General features: G+C 38.9%; 1 long non-coding RNA gene across 1 annotated transcript; it reads right to left on the bottom strand.

Annotated features, from left to right (window-relative positions):
* Positions 1 to 595: 595 nt before the first annotated feature.
* On the bottom strand, positions 596 to 6889 carry LOC137163723 (uncharacterized). Its single transcript, XR_010922815.1, has 3 exons — positions 6783 to 6889; positions 2434 to 2492; positions 596 to 858 (listed from the first exon to the last, which is right to left on the bottom strand). It is a non-coding gene; the product is annotated as an uncharacterized lncRNA (long non-coding RNA).
* Positions 6890 to 16496: the final 9607 nt, after the last annotated feature.

Genomic DNA, 16496 nt, shown 5'->3' with positions numbered 1-16496 from the left:
CCTGGCCATATTGAAGTCAAAGGGTGGCCAGGATTTCACCCATTACATAAACTTAAATACACATGTAACAATAGGAGTCAAAGACACAGCGGGTGCCATATAGACCAGTTAATGTTGTTCATTTTTCAATTTCATGACCTTCATTCACTTAAGGGCTCCAATCTGCAAAAAGAAGCTGTAACCTTAAAATTATATGATCCCATATTCTAAAGACGTTTTTGTATTTTACTTTTATTTTAGTTTGCATTATGGTAAAAGCTTATCTCTCCCTTCCTGCTTGTTTGACCCTTTTTAAAGCTTCTTTTCCTGCGGTTAATCTTCTTACACTTTCTAAAGTTTATGATGGCTGACATAATCAGCATTTTAAGCAGTTTAGGCTCCCGAGAAGTATATAGTTTGTTTTAAAATGTGTGCAAGTAGGTATGTTTGGGAATACACCTGTGAATTAGAATGATGTTATCAAAACAGCCAGAGAAGGAAATGACCTATAGATTTCAAATGCTTCCCCTCAAAAGACAGAATGTTGTCCCCTAGACAAAGGATGCATCACTCATTCACTTCATTCTATCTTGGCCAGACTGTCTCATATGAAACTGTATTGCAATATTTTCTAAATACTATTTCAGTTTAGTTTCAACATCCCATTATTTCATTTTAATTCATAAAATCTGCCCAGATGTTGTTACATGTATACAGAATATAAAAGGTTTTGTTACTGGAATTAGTGCATTAATACGTCTCAGAGCTACTTTTATGTTTTGTTGGCAGAATCCCTTGAAATTCAAGAATATTCTTTTCCACTGAACACAATGGTTTCACTTATCAGGAAGGGATTTTCCGGGACCATTTTCAGGCTTGCTGGAATAGAAAAATAATTGTAATTTCATTCGTCTTCCCTGAGTCTATCATGTGTTCATACTTCCTTTAGGGAACATATTTCATGAACAGGTACAACAGAACTTCTAAGGTCCAACTCAGCGGAGCACTTACATGTGTGCTGAACTTTATGCATGTGCTTAAGTCCCATTGATTTAATTTGGGCCTAAACATGTACTTAAAGTTAAGCACATATGTAAATGTTTTCCTGAGTTGGGGTTTATAACACTGGAGTAGGATTACACTCAAATGTTTTACCTTCCCAAATCCAAGAGAGGAGGTGATCATTTAAACTGAGCCTCTTGGTTGGTCAGTTTTTAAACAATCTCAGTTTTGGCCAGTGACAAATCTCAGTAGAATGGAAGACAAGATAAAAAAGTTTCATCCAGGCTCTCATCTCAGGCTTCAATATCTGCAACTTCTTCCTTTGCTAATATACATTCAGTATGCTGCCGCAAAGGTCATTTTCCTAGCCTGTCACTTTGACCACATCACTCCTCTCTTTGCATCCCTCTTCTCTATTTTATCAAACAAACTACATGTTTTCACTTTCAAGGCCCTTCACTATCTATCATCTCTCACTGTGTAGTAAAGGGTCAGCTCCTGTCTCTGATCAGACCACACTGCTGACTTCCTTCAACCAGTTGTTAAATTTTCAAACTACCAACTTCATGCTTTCTCTGATTCTGCAACTCATGCTTTGGAGAAGCTCCCTCTCAACATCCAAAACACTCACTATCCTCCTCCAGAAACCAGATTTCTTCTTTGCTGTAATACCTACAAAAATTGACGAAGGTTAGGTTTCTGGTGTTCTGAGACCTCGGCCTATCACGCTGGCCAGTATTGTCTATTTCCTTGTCTTTCCCATTAGTCTGTCTGTATTTAGCTGTTATCTCATCTTTTATACTTAGAATGTAATCTCTTTGGAGCAGGAATTGTCTTTTTGTTCAGTGTGTGAACAGCACAATGGCAGCGTAGCCTATAATTGGCAGTCTTAGGCTTTAAGAAAATGCTTATAATAAAACTGAAGAGTAAAACCATAGCTATATATTATACATTGGGGACACAACTTTCCAAGTTAACCATTACCTGTTGATTCTGAAACTAAATTGAATAGTGTAACACTTTGCATTATTGGGGAGATTTCAACCACTGTCTAAAGTGCTTTACATTAATTCAGAGCATGATCTTGCTCCTCTTTAAATCAATGGGAGTTTTGCATTTGACTTGAAGAGGTCAAGAATCAGACAGTCAGAAAGCCCCACCACTTTCTTAGGTAGCTATTATTCTACCAGTACATGAGCACTTCTATGGGGGCTTGAGGGATACCAGAACCATGACTCCCAACGTGGCTTGGACAGATGCAAATTAATGTTGAACTGACCCAAAGAAAAACATTTTGACATTTCTGAATTGAAATTTTTCAGAACTCTTCATTTCACAAAGATTCTGTATTTTTGACTTCTTATCCTGTTGAAATATCAATATTTCCCATCGTATGGAAATTCCATTTTTTTAATCAGTTCTAATGTTATTCACAGTAAACTTAGAACTTACGTTACACACAACAGGCTCCTCTCTTTGACTTCTCTCATCCATCATAAGCTGCAGAAAATCTGGAAACAAATGAGAACGTATGTCTCTATTAAAGCATATTGAAGTGGTGCGTTATCATTACATATATTTTGACACCGTAAGGAATCTATGGGTTACCAAAGCATACAGAGTTGTGACGGGATGTCAGAAGATACAGATATGTAGTCAATGAGCTGCTTATCTTCTCACAGGTTTTACATAATGGACTCGTTTGACTTTCATTAGAATTACTCCTGATTTACACTAGTGTAAAATGAGGTTAATCCTGGGCCCTGCACATGTATAGTTAGAAGAACTCAAAGAAATGTGAGGAAAATGGTTCCTGTGCACTCATTACTAAAGGCTTCACTAAACAATTAGACAAAAAAATTCAATTGTCCCATGAAAAATTATTCTGCCAAATTTGGAGACTAAATTCAGTCTTGCACTTTGGGAGTCACTCCAATACCTCCATAACTTCCTGAAGACACCAAACTCCACAGCTGCATTCACACTGTTTTTGTTTTCTTCTTAAGTTGGCAGGGTGAACAGAAGTATGGAGCAATTTTCTTTGCTATCATTTATCTAACTTCTAGTTTGCTGTTGATAGTTTGGATAAAAATGTCCATCTTTAGGATAATGTTTTCAGGTCCATTTACTCTGGATTTCATTATTTATAATTTTCCTAAGTGAACTTGAAGCAAAAAGGCCATTTTATGATATTAAGGTACACAGCTAAAGCTGTGAGAAAAGGTTAGATTTACACGAGGACTTAGGCACCTGCTACTTTAAAGGTCTAAATCCCAGAATAAGGCCCCACTGTGTCTCCCTATAGGTGCCTAATACCCTACTCAGTGTCTTCTTATAGGTGCCTAAACTCACTTGGCACTTTACTTTTTGCAGCAAAAGTTCCCCTAGGTTTCTATGTTCATGTGACACTGGTAGGTTTCTCAGGCTAAACAAGTGCTGGGCTGGATTAGTATGTGGGGGAGAGGGGAATCTAGAGGTCTATATGAATTGGTGACAATAATTCAGTAGATGGCACTGTTCCCTCCAAATCAGCACTGAAATGATATTAAGCCAGGTGTTATTGGCACTTTGCTATGGAAGAGGGTTTTTTTGTGGATGAGATTAAAAAAAAAAAAAGATGACCTGACCACTTATGACCATTAAAGTTTTCAGACATTTAGTCAGAATAAGAGTGTTAACCTCCAAATCTTGGCCAAACTCCACCTTAAATTATTACATTCTGCTTAACTTTGCAGTACCAGTAAATCAACACAATAAGGTAAGTATATTGCAGCTGTGGTTTTAAGTGCATAATTTCACATCTTGTCTTAAACTTCTTCATGGTCTTTTACCTCAGTGGGGGGTTGTATTTCAATGGTGAATCTTTAAATCAAATCTAATTCAAAGGCTATTCAAAATGTACAGTTACAGTTTTTCCCAAGCTGATGTTTTCATTTTTTAAAATTAATAATATCAAAAATCATTTAAAGAAAAAAAAGCTCTGCACCCCAGGGAGCACTGACAGCCACTGAAGACTCTCACAAAAGAAATGTAGTGATTAAAACTTGACAAAGCATTTCCACCATATCTGACATGATAAGATAGAGCAATAATGATACTTTTTCAGTACATTTGCAGAACTTTCATATACCTTTAAAAGTGATTAAATTCACTAAGTAAAAATAGTAACTGGCAACATCTAATAAAAATGTGTTACCAAACATGTTCTCTTCTACCAGTAGCTACATGGGTCTGAACTCCACAAGGTTATCTTCCCAAGGAATTAAATAGTAGAGTTTGGTTCACAAGGTGTACAAAGAAAACTCTTGTAGATTCTATTGACTATTCAGATAATGCCCTACAGTATAACCCTGCTGTGGTGGAGATGGTATCATGCCAAGGTTTGGTTTGGTTTGGTTTGGTTTTTTTAATGTTGGAAATGAGTCATATAACAGCTTCTTATTGAAATCTGCAATCATTCAGATTACTTTAAATTTAAATTTAAAATGAATATTATCTCTGTGCTGTGTTAATATCTTGTATTCGTGACCATGTAATACCCTAAAGATATATCTATTTTAAATAAATTACTAAAGTGCTCCTTGCCTGAAGTTGTTTCTACAGAATACACTTTGATGCCTTCACATGGGAAATGAGAAACCTACAAAGGGTCTTTACGTTCATTTGGAAAATAAAGTGAATAGTTGCACCAAACACATAATTTAGTTACTTAAAACTTTTCTTTAGGATAGTACAAGCAGCTCTGGAATGATTTTTGAGAAGGAACTTTCTCTAATCAAACCATTAACATGGTTTTTACTCACTAGAATACCAGAATGTCATCTGTCATTCCAAAAGGGATTAAGGTCCTTCATTTAATGGGATTTCACTCTGAAGCACTTTTAAGAAACTAACGTCACATGATATAATAGGAGCAACATTGCATTGTTTGAGCCTTTAGTTGCAGTTGTTTATTTTTCCTGTTTTGTAATCCAAGCTTTGAGGCAATTTTCAGTTTATGTGCAGACTTTGTATAACTAACAAGCATCACTTGTTACATTGAAACGAATGACCCTTTCTGGTAACTGTGACTTTCTTATTTTTATGAGGGGAAAAAAGCTACCCTGGTGTTAAAGATTGTTAACATTTGCCATTTGAATTCTTCTTAACCGATAACACCCAATAATTGTTTTGCTTTCCATTGTGCCTGCAATCTGATATCTGTAGAAAATTCTAGATCTGAGAGTTGCAATGAAAGCCTTTACCCAAAAATTAAAGAAAAAAGATAATAAAACATCTAGAGTTTCAAAAAGCCAGTGAATACTCACCCCTCTTTTTTAAAATGTCCAAAAATTCAAGCCAGTCCCTGTTTATAAGTGAGACTAACTGAATGAGCTCAACTTTGCACTAAATAAATAATTAAAACAAAAAACATGGAATCTCCACACTATTGGTAATTAAAACAGGTGTCTATGGTCATTTGAACTAGAACTCCAGCTCTGAGCTTGATCGAGCCATGACATACATACACGTTCTGTAAATTACATTGCTAGTTTGGATTTTTTTTCATTTTGTTACCAAAAAACTATGGGAGTTTTTCAAAATTGATCAGCATTGGCCTAATTCTGCTCCTATTGAAGTCAATGGGAATTTTACCAGGAGTTCAGTATTTGCCAAATAAACCTAAAGAGCAAGCAAACAGACCCTGTACAAGAGCCACAAACACACACAAAGTAACCAGTTTAATTGATTTTCCTTTCCTTATTAGTCTGCCTAGAACCTCAGGCAGCACCTGTATGGCGATGGAAAAAAAAAAATCTAGGAAGGATATGTCCCTGCCTGAGGAGAAGTCTCCTCAAGTTGCCAACATGTCATTCTTAGTGAAATTTATAGGCCGACCAAAGTCTTCTACTCTGACTAGCCTCGTGATAGAATTTAAGAGTGGGGGAAAAAATTGCTAATGTATCTAGTATATCTCCTTGCTAGTGCAGGGTTGTTCCTTGTAGCATGTTTTCTAGTTGCTTGTCCAGTCTAGTTGCAAAGTCAAGAGGTGGGCTTTCACAAACTCCCTTGGAAGATTTTTTCCACAGACTAATAAATCTCACAGACAGGAACTGCTTGATATTCATCTTACCTCTCAATCTACTGAGGCACAAGTGTGTGACAATCTGAGTTTATGATACAAAATGAGAGACTCAAAGAGAAATTATTCATTCAAGAAACTTCAGGGTCTTTTTAGCATCCCTTCTTTTAGTGCAAATAACTGACAACCTCTATTTCAGGATTCCTTGTTTCTAATGTAAATTTTCAACAGAAAAAAGTAGAGAGAACCAAATGTATGCAGACTGGAGCTAACTTTGAGACTAAAGTGAGTGACATCTCTCAACATAAGGTACCCTTGAGGGGTACATTTATACCCTAATGTTTCCCTTTGTTAACTTCATCCTATGAAGTCACAAGTTGTACTTTAGGGCACCTACTAGAGTGAGAATGGACACCTCTCTCATCCCAGATATCTCAGGCTGTGGGTGTTGATGTAGCACTGGTTTGGAACGCAAGCTGTGGTCTCTTGGCTGCTGCAGTTCTTACAGAGGCAGCTTTTCCACCCCGGGAGTGACCTCAGACCAACACAAAGCCAAAAGGTAAACAAACTAATCCAGCAGCCCACAAGACAGCATGGATTCACCCAGCTGTTCCTTGCAAGGCAAAATGTAGTTAGTGTGTGTGAAGGAAGCTAGGTTCCTAACATCCTGAGTGTCAGAGAGGCCCATGCTGAGCACCTTGAAAAACAAGGCAAAGTCAAGCCAAGCCATTCCCTCTACCTTTCCAGAAGGTTCAGTCAGCAGAGGTTTTTCTGGGTCAGGAGAGGAGAGGAGATCCAGTCTGTAAGCCTATGGTATTCTACTCTCTAGCTTTGTTTCCCTCTGAGTGCTACTCTGCACTAAGCAGTGATCCTCCCTTTTAAGGGCCTGCCAGACTTGACAAGCCTTACAGCTGCATTGGGTAGAGGCTGATTGGGCCCAGAGGACCCATTTAACCCTTTCTTGACTGGGGTGGGGATCTGTCCAACTACATATGCCTACTTATACCCTATTAAATAAACCCTCTTTCTTCTTTAAAATCTTTTATTATTTGTAGATTGTCATTTCTCCTCCTAGTTATCACTGAACCAAGCTAAAATTACTTATTTAATTTTTCTCATCCCTCCAGCACCCTGATAATGCTCATTGCTTTTCTCTGATCTCTCTCCAGGGAGCACTATCATTCAGGTAATAGTATTGTCCATAATATTTAAGGTGACTTTTTGTCCCCTATTCACACCACATATTTCTTGTTTTTATTATGATAGGTGGGTCTGCTGGTGCTTAACCACTGGACTATAGAGCCATTCTCTTTCTCGGGCCCAATACATATTTAATTATTTATACAAAGCAAAACAGTTTCAACAGAAGCCATTGAGAAAGTGCCACATCAAAATATCCCATAGCCCAGTTTTTAGGGGCTTCTCCTGAGAGGTGGGAGGCGCATGTTCCAATCAGGCAGAGGGAGGAAACTGCACTGAGGTCTCCCACATCTTGAGTGACTTCCCTACTCAGTGCATCAAAGGCTATAAAGAAAGCCTCTTCTTCTCCCCTTCCTCCCGCCCGCCCCCCCATGAGCATTTGGTGTGGAGTTAAGCATGCATCACAGTTCCTCCATGAAACTGCTTAGACATCTGACTCCAGTAGAGTGGTCATGCTGTGGATTTCAAGCAGAGATAGGTGCCATCTTCCAGCCTGGACTTAGATGTCAAACTCCTTGAGAGGGGCAGGGTCGAAGACCCACCTTTCTCATTGCCGTCTGCTTTTGGCTAGCTTAGGCAGTTCCGTGCCTAGTATATTAGCTTTTTGGATCCCATTTTCTTAGATGCCTATCTCCCCCTATGTATTGTGTAGGGAGCACAGGCACCTAACTCAGGTTTTGTGTTTTCCACTGGGTGGCTAGGGCCCAGATCCCTAAGTCAAAGGGAGTTAGATGCCTAAACACTTTTGATGACCTGGGCCTATAAACCTAAAATGCCTTAAGTTCCATTGTGGATCTGGGCCTTAGAGCTGGCTGAACATTTTCATCAAATTTTTTTTAAGGGGGAATATTAAAGACCTGTCAACCAAGAAAAAAAATACATTGAAAATTTTAATTTAGGTTAAAATATTTTGGTTTGCCACAAAAATTTTTCACAGGAAATTTAGAAAAATAAAATCTTTAAAACCTTTCTCATGAAATATATTGGCACTTTTTACACACTCATAGAGGTGAAGACAGTTACATATGAAATACCCAGAAGGCAGAGAACACTTGAATTCACTGGCCTTGCTTGCATGTGCATTTATTTTACACTCACATTCAAACGTTCTGAAGCTGAAACTTGTGAAGAAATAGTTATCTGAATACTAAAAAGAAAAACAAAACAAAGTTGTTCCTTCTCTTCTGTCACATGGAAGATAAAGGAAGGAAGGAAATGAAGAAATAAAGTGTTAAATGCGGGAAAAGTCATCTGTTCTTTTGTATGTCTAATTGTCTAGTTTTCTGGATAACTTTCTGTTTACCAATAGAGAACAGAAGCACTGCTGCATTCTAGTAATGGCTAATCCACCAATGCTACTCCTGGCTAATAGCAACTTGGAGAGAATGCAGTCTTCAAAATGAACACTGTTGTCAAGCTGTCTGGAATAGCTCAGGGGCATGAATACCAACCTCAGGGCAGACTGTTAAGAAGCAGGGCACATACCCAAGCTGGTTATGTGTTCTGTACTTAGATTTCACCAACCAAGTATCAAGTGTGAACTCCTTAAGCACTATACCAGCCTTAACATGGAGTCACAGACAATTCCCTTGTGTAATTGGATCCATCTTGCCATGCAGGGTAGCTTGCCTTTATGATAGATGGTCCCTTACATGAAAAATCATAGCAATATTCAGATTACTCTCAGTCCCAAAGGACCAGACACTTAACCCAGGTCAATTGCAGCTTAGATCCTAAAGAAAATGCTTGCAGGCAATCCTATAATAAATGAACAGAAGAGTCATTAAGAAAAAGAAATAGAGTTATTTACAAGGTTAAAGCTGGTAAACATATACACACAAATCAGTTACAGTCTTGGGTTTCAAAAAGTGTGAGAAGTTGCTGTAATATGCAAACGTTATCATCCTGTAGGGCTAGTCCAGGCTAAGCAGCTGGGGATCCCTTCCTTATGCTTCAAAATCTTGCCTTCTCAAAGTCCAAGCAGCATAGAGATCCAGTTTCTTCTTGTCAGGGATTTTTTTTCCTCTTCCCCCAGAATTCAAGCTGATGGGATGATTCTACATGCACATCTCCTCTTCCTGGCTGTGGGGTAGGAGCAATTAACAATGTCTTAGTTCTTTGATGTTTCACAATGGCTCATTTGGTTTTAATGGGCCTTCATGGTGGGCAGGACCCAACATCTTCTGTATGAAGCCAGCATTTTACATTAATTAATGCTCCTTTCCTGTTTGATGACTTATACAATTACAGAGGTTTATAATGTAAACACTCAATACAACCTTAGAACATGGGGTACAGCTGTTATAAGTAAAATTACTACATGCCACATCCTACAAGTGTAAAGTCTAAACACTAAAAACATTCTTATGAACTTAACATCTATTTTAAAAATGCTAAAACACAAGTGAGCCAGACTGGTTTCCAGCTATGTATTGAGCAGTGTTTAACTGAGGCCCTGGGGCCTTGGCAAGAGCTCACACCTGGTCTGCCAGAGTCACAACTGTCACCTGATTGTATTATAGGACTGGATTCTCCCAGGTGTTCTAGTCCCTGGGCAATAATCTGGTGGCACAAAGAGGTTGGAAAGCAGCCAGATATGGCAGGACGAGCATTTGACTCAGCCTCACGGTCCCTTATGGACTTTTATTTTGTGGCTTAAATTAGGTTAGAGTAGCCTAGGAGCTGACACTGATTGACCAAGAGAAAAGGAAGCTATAATTGGTGTGGGAGAAAGGTTGGGGCCATAGAAGTTTTCTTACTCTTAAAAAGTAATTAAACTTAGCTTTAAAAACACGTTTTGGAGAGCAGTTGTTTGAAACTCTTAGCCCTTCCTTCCTCTACAGTTTCCACAAACTAACTGATTTCTCACAGTTGGCAAATAAATTGGGTGAGATTTTAAATATTAATAAAATAAGATTACTAATTTTTCTTTTTACACTGATTTTATAGAATCAAATTTAACTTACACAGAATTTCAGGTCTTACTGGATGCAGATTTTGAAAGATCCATTACATTAAATAATCACACCACCATGTCCCTGCAGCTATTTGTATTTCTTCCCTTAATGTCCAGTACTTATTCTGAAACCTCACCACCAAAACTTGAAAGGGTGAATGAAGTGTTTGGCTGGGAGAATTGGGTGTGTGCAAAACTGTCACCATTCTTATCCTTATAACCTTGCTTCACACTAAATATTTTGTCTATTCTCAGTAGGTTGAATTATTTTAATTTGCTTCTGTGACTGTGGTTGCTGGAGGGGCTATACTGAGAATGCTCAGTCAGGGCAAACTGCAAGGAATAGGAGAAACAATCTCCAAAACTAGCTGTTTATTCTGTATTTAGATTTCATCAACCCAGTAATCAAACAGCTTCTATAATACCTTACTAGTCACCAAGAAGCCAAAATACAGCTCCCTTTAAGCAATCCAGCCTTTGGCTCCCATCCAGACAGTCAAGTCTATATAGTGAGGGCTATTTAAAATCTTATTCACCATATATAAAATTCTACCAATTCCAAGAGATCGGACACATTACCCACCAAGTCAATGAATATTTCAGATCTTACCCAAATATACACTTACAGCCAGTTCTTACTAACTAAATCTAAAATTTATTTAAAAAGAAAAGGAAGTGTTGCAGATATGATTAAAGAAATAGGTTAGGTTCAAAGCAGAAATAGTGAAGCTGATGATTTGTAAAAGTCCTTCTAGAATAAGTTCCATAGGTTATAGTTCAGTAGGCAGTCCATGTGCAGAGCTTGTTTAAATTCTTCCATGAGAATTTGTAGAGATAATCCAGAGTAGACTTGATACCTCAGTCTTGCGATTTAAGACTTTCCTAACAAGTTTAAGCAGATCTGAGATAAAACAGGATCAGGACCAAAGCTTCCTTTATAGTTCACTATCAGGCTGATAGCCTCTTGACAGCAAACATCACAGCAGGCATTCCTTGGATGAAGAATAAGTAATGTACATTGTTGCTTTGAAGTAAATCTCTATTTCCTAGGCTTCTTCTTCATGTGGCTGATATAAATGTTGAGCAACAACTACAATTTTACATTCAGATGGTTGAGCCAGATAATTGCTTCTGGAGTAGCAGAGTGTACTGCTGTGATGCCTCCTTTGTATTTGTGAATCAGGCATTGAGGTGTTATATGTTCCCTGGGCTGTTCTAGGTGACCACAGTCGCACACTGGAGAGTCTTTAATGTTCCATTCGTGCAGCAAGTATCCGCATCTGCCATGGTTTGTGTGGATGTGGTTTAAGGTTGCCCATAAGCTTCGTGGGAGATCGAAGCCAGGGATCTTCTGTGTTGGGTATTTTATGAGGTGTTTATTTGTAACTTGTAAACTTCTTTTGGCTTTCCAAGCTTCATCATGGTTGCATTGTTGAAGGTTAAACGCGTGGGTCCAAAAGGGGTTATGCGACTTCAAGCGGTGGTGAGGGATGTTGTTAAAGTCCTGGTCAATAGGAAGATGTTTGTTTTCCACGATCCTCTGGAATTCCCAAAGGGTTGCGGCATTGCAACGAATGGATGGGGGAGAAATGTGCGACAGCACTGGCAGCCAAGGTGTTGGGGTTGACTTGAGGGTTCCAGTGATGCACCACACTGCAGTGTCCAGTTCGACATCAACAAGTCAAGTATGGCTACTTCTGTTCTGTACCAGTGCACAGTACTTATGTACGGAGCACTCAAGGGCCATTGCTGATGTCCATAGCATTAAAGTTGATGCCCCCCAGCTTGTGCTTGCCAGTTTCTGAACCAGGTTGACCCTTGTCTTTGTCTTGGCAGCTACCGTCTTCAGATGGTCATGGAAGGTTAGAGTGCGATCCAGCTTCACTCTGAGATAGGTTGGACTGGGGTCATGTTGCACAGTGTTGCCGCAAAAGGTCATTTCAAGGTGCGCTTAGTGATCCTGTTATGAAGATGGAATGCAGCGACTGTTGTTTTGTGACGATTTGGCTTCATTTCCAGAAATATTCCTCCATGAATCTGTTTACCATTTCCTAGGCATACAGTGATAACTAATTGCATCCCTTAGCTTAACACAATTAACCATTGAAACAGTTAATAGATAATTTACTACAAACTTCAAAGGGAAATAAAGACAATGATATCATTACACAAGTTCCATCTACATGTTAATATCCCCTTTTAATCTCTGAATCAATGGAATACAGTAAAGAAATATGGACAGGAACAGAAGTTTAGCATCTACAAGCTAACTAAATCACATTGTTAAACTTCTAACAAGATATAGGGAAACACAGACAAATATAATTAGTATCTACTTCTGATTCTATAACAATACAAGCCTACATTTCAAGAACTGTAGTCTATTTAACATGGCTTTGCTAACTATCTACAAGGTACGGCCCTATTTATCATTTCAATGCCCTTCTAATATGTCCTTAAAGGTTGCTTTCAGGTCATGCAGCCTGCTACTTGTTTAATCCTCGCTTGCTCAGCATCACAGCTTCTTCATGTCTTTTAGTTTTGTACAGTATCTATTAATTGCTACAGGAGTCTTCTCAACAGATATCACTGTGAAAACTGATGTGGTGTGAGTTAGCTCCTACTCCAGTGACAGGACATTTGCCATTCCCTCCATTCAAATTAGAAATTCAAAAGTCAAAGCAATATTATATGTTTTGGTTTTATGTAGAGATTATTAGTTACTTTTTTAAAGTTACCAGAAAATTTAACTAATGTATTTTTTGGAATGGGAATATACATATGCAAATAAGATACATTACAATATTATACCATACTGCCATTAAAAACTGACTGAAACCAGATGTGGCATTAAGACTGCCTCATATCCAAAACAAGCATCACTGTCCTCTGTGGGGCCATGCAGTTAGTACCAAGAGAACATATTATAAACATTAAGAAGTGGATCAGTCTAGTAATTCATGGAGTACACTTGCCCACTTGCTCTATAGCATAAATGAGGTTTGCTCTTTTATGTTTGGAAAACCTTCCAAGTTTTTCTTTGGAGAATTTGCATGCAATGTTCCCTGGAGCTAAGAACTGCTTTTTCCAAGCCTGCTTTGTCTCACTTCTGCCCCTTGATCCACACCTTCTATGGAATTGGTTTGGACTTTTAAGCAGGGGAAAAAAATATAAATCAGGACTACTTCATTTCCAGGAACTATTCAGATGAGTTTCAAGAGTTACCATGCTGATTCAATGCCAAGTGCGCATATACAGTTTGTATTTTGGGATCTCTTAATGCATCTTGGCCATTGATCATAAAAATCAGAAGGCAACCAAAAAGCAGAGAGCCTGCCCCAAAGGGAACCTTGGTCTCTTTGAAGGCACAGATCCTGTTATGTCATTGTGGAGAAGGAGCTCTCTTAAAGTGTCTGTAATTTAGACCTTAACAAATAATGCATGTGATTCCATACAATGTGGTTTTCAGAACTAGTGCAAGCCACTTCTCTGCATTTTACTAGGAAGTTTCTGTTATGAGGTGATTTATTAATGGAGTTCAATGTTGGAAAACAGTTCAAAGTAGCTTTAGTTGCAAGAACTGGAATGGGAGGTTTCCCTGTATTTTTACAGTAATTATCAGGCAAATGCAAACCACTCAAAGAAATCTTTTGTGCCTTTGAAATGCGGTAACACAGATATAAGTCCCCTGTACCTGGACAAGTTTAAACTAAGTCAAGACTTTTCTGTATGCCAAATATTTCTCTAAAACCCTTTTTACACATATTTAGCTTTTTCTCCCTTAGGCAGAAATGTTGCATATCTCTAAACTAAAGTATTCCTGTTGGACTGTCTACAAAAAGTATCTATTGTTAGTAGTCCTGAGAAATCTCATGTTACGCACCACCTTAAGAAGCATTAATCCAAAAATATCAAAATATTGCAGCAACTGTAGCAGTAAAAGCAAAACTAACAAATGCCCTCCTTGTCTACAGTATTGCGAACCCTATACACCCAGGAATAATAATGATAATATTTACCACTTATATATCAAACATGACCTAATCCTCAGAACAACGCTGTAAGGTAGGAAAGTAAGTAGTATTATTCACCATTGTGTGGCAGATGAAAAAGATGTTACATGATTTATCCAATGCCTCAAAGGAAACCATGACAAAGCTGGATTTGGAATTCTTCGACCTAATTCTGCACTCCTTGAACACTAAAAATTCCTATTGAATTGCACCAGGAATGAAAGGTCAGGTGCTATCCAATGCCCATCTCCTAGCCCCTTGCTGAATGCATGTTGCCTCTTTCAGAGTGCATATTTCTTGTACGGTAGCCAGAAATGAATCATAGCAGTATTGGAAAAAGTTGTACAAATCTCTCATTTAATCAGAAAAAGCTGATGAGATGGGAGTGAAAACAAAGCTGTATGTCTGATGTGTAGGATCTTTAGCATCCAAAAGAAAAGAACTGAGATACAAGCATTGCTATTGCCCCAAGTTGGGTTTTCCAACCAGAACACTGGATTCAGTATTTCAGCATTATTTCATATTATCTCATCAGGATAGTGGGCAGAACAACTGGGCAAACTGAAAAATACTTCTTAAAAGCATGTTTTCTCAGGGCCAGAGTGTATCCTTCAACAAAGACACCACAGCAAGAAGGCGATTACAGGAGGTTCAAGAAACAACATTCTCAGATCTTAAACCCCAACTGGGATGGATTTGGGAGCCCAGAGAGGAAATAGGAGGTGCAATCTCTCTGTCCTGTGGATCACTAGGGAATTTCCAGTCTGACTTTGTCTTCACATCTCTCTACAGATCTGTCATAGCCTCTTTTCCTCTTGCTGAAGTCATGCTGGAGTCATGCTGCCTTTGACAGACAACCTGCAACTGCACAGTAACAAACCCACTGAAGCAAAATTACCTGTGAAAGCATTCTTGAATAGAACCTGCAGACTAGGCAAATCCTGCTCCATCCTGATTTGCTTCAAGCCCTGAATGCAAAACTCTGCAGTGCTCCAGTGGGGTAATGTTGACGTGGTCATCAAGTTGAGGAGGGATGATGACTCCTCAACTCTATGCTATTCCATGCCTCTGAGAAGTGAAGGTCAGAGCCTTAGTTATTTGGAGAATAATTTCTGGGTCACACACACCCTCTATAATCTCTGTATTTGTGAGTCTCCTGGCAGATAATTCTATCTATTTGTCAAATTAATAAGGGGCTGTGAAGGGGAACACTCACCACCAGTGGTCAGGCAGGGATGCAACAGCAGATCGTCTTCCTCCTGGACATCCCCCATTTTCCACTATTGTTCCAGCCTGTGGTGATCTGTCTCTTTTTTGCAATTCAGCCTTCTGGCCTGGTCACACATTCCAGTCCACCCCCTTTTGGGTACACAAAAGTCCAATACTGGACTCTGTCTTCAGATGGCACTGTAAAGCATGAAGGATTCTTTCTCCAAGAATCAGGCAGCACAGACAATACTGGAGGGGTTTATTCATGATACCGGGAAGTCTGATAAATCAGCTTCAACTTCATGGTGTTACAGTGGTCAATTATATACCCTTTCTTATTGATTACATAGTACGTTTTAAATTCTTTATCTATTCACTTACAAATACAGACATTGTCCCATCCGGAGAGAACAACGGTGATAATGGTCATTACATACATGCAGAGACACTTTTAATAACTTTACTTACATCAAGGATGCTAGAGCTACACTTGGCGGGGGGTAGGGTAGAGGAAGAAGGGGAGGGGAATCCTTACAGATAGGTGGCAGACAAACAGAAATTCTAAAAGCAAATGTGCTGTTCTCATTGGAATTAGAATCACTAAGAGGACATCTGGCTTCCTGAGTCATCGGATGTTTACACTAGCCATTGTCCTTGAGGATCAGGTATGCTCGTTAGCCATTTACATGAGTTTTAATGTACAACTTGTTAGCTGAAAACAATCTCAAGCCTTACAGCTCCAAGGGCTACCTCCTTAATGCAGGGACTAGGGTTTGGATCCTTGTGTACTCAGGGCCTTGCCCAACTCAGTCCCCAGCTAAGAGATAAGCTCCTATTATTGTTCCCTCTTTAGGGGTTGTTAGAGGAGCCCAGGCCCACCCTCTCAACTGGGCTCCAATCCAATTCACTGGTAGGTAACTAAGCCCTGTTTCTTCAGGTGCTATGCAGCTGCTTCCCTGGATCACTTCCTTTCAGAGTCCCCCTTTTCCCACAGAGCAAATTAAAGAATTGAACACAAAATAAAGTTTCTGATCTTCATAAACAACCACTAGTACTAACTCCGCAGGCTTGGTCA

The sequence above is a fragment of the Emydura macquarii genome, unplaced genomic scaffold (genome assembly GCF_026122565.2).
Source record: "Emydura macquarii macquarii isolate MOO-44397 ecotype Brisbane River unplaced genomic scaffold, CSIRO-AGI_Emac_v2 contig_2636, whole genome shotgun sequence".
Lineage (NCBI taxonomy): Eukaryota > Metazoa > Chordata > Testudines > Chelidae > Emydura > Emydura macquarii.
The sequence above is the reverse complement of the archived record's forward strand: the minus strand, read 5'-3'. Positions and strand labels throughout refer to the sequence as shown.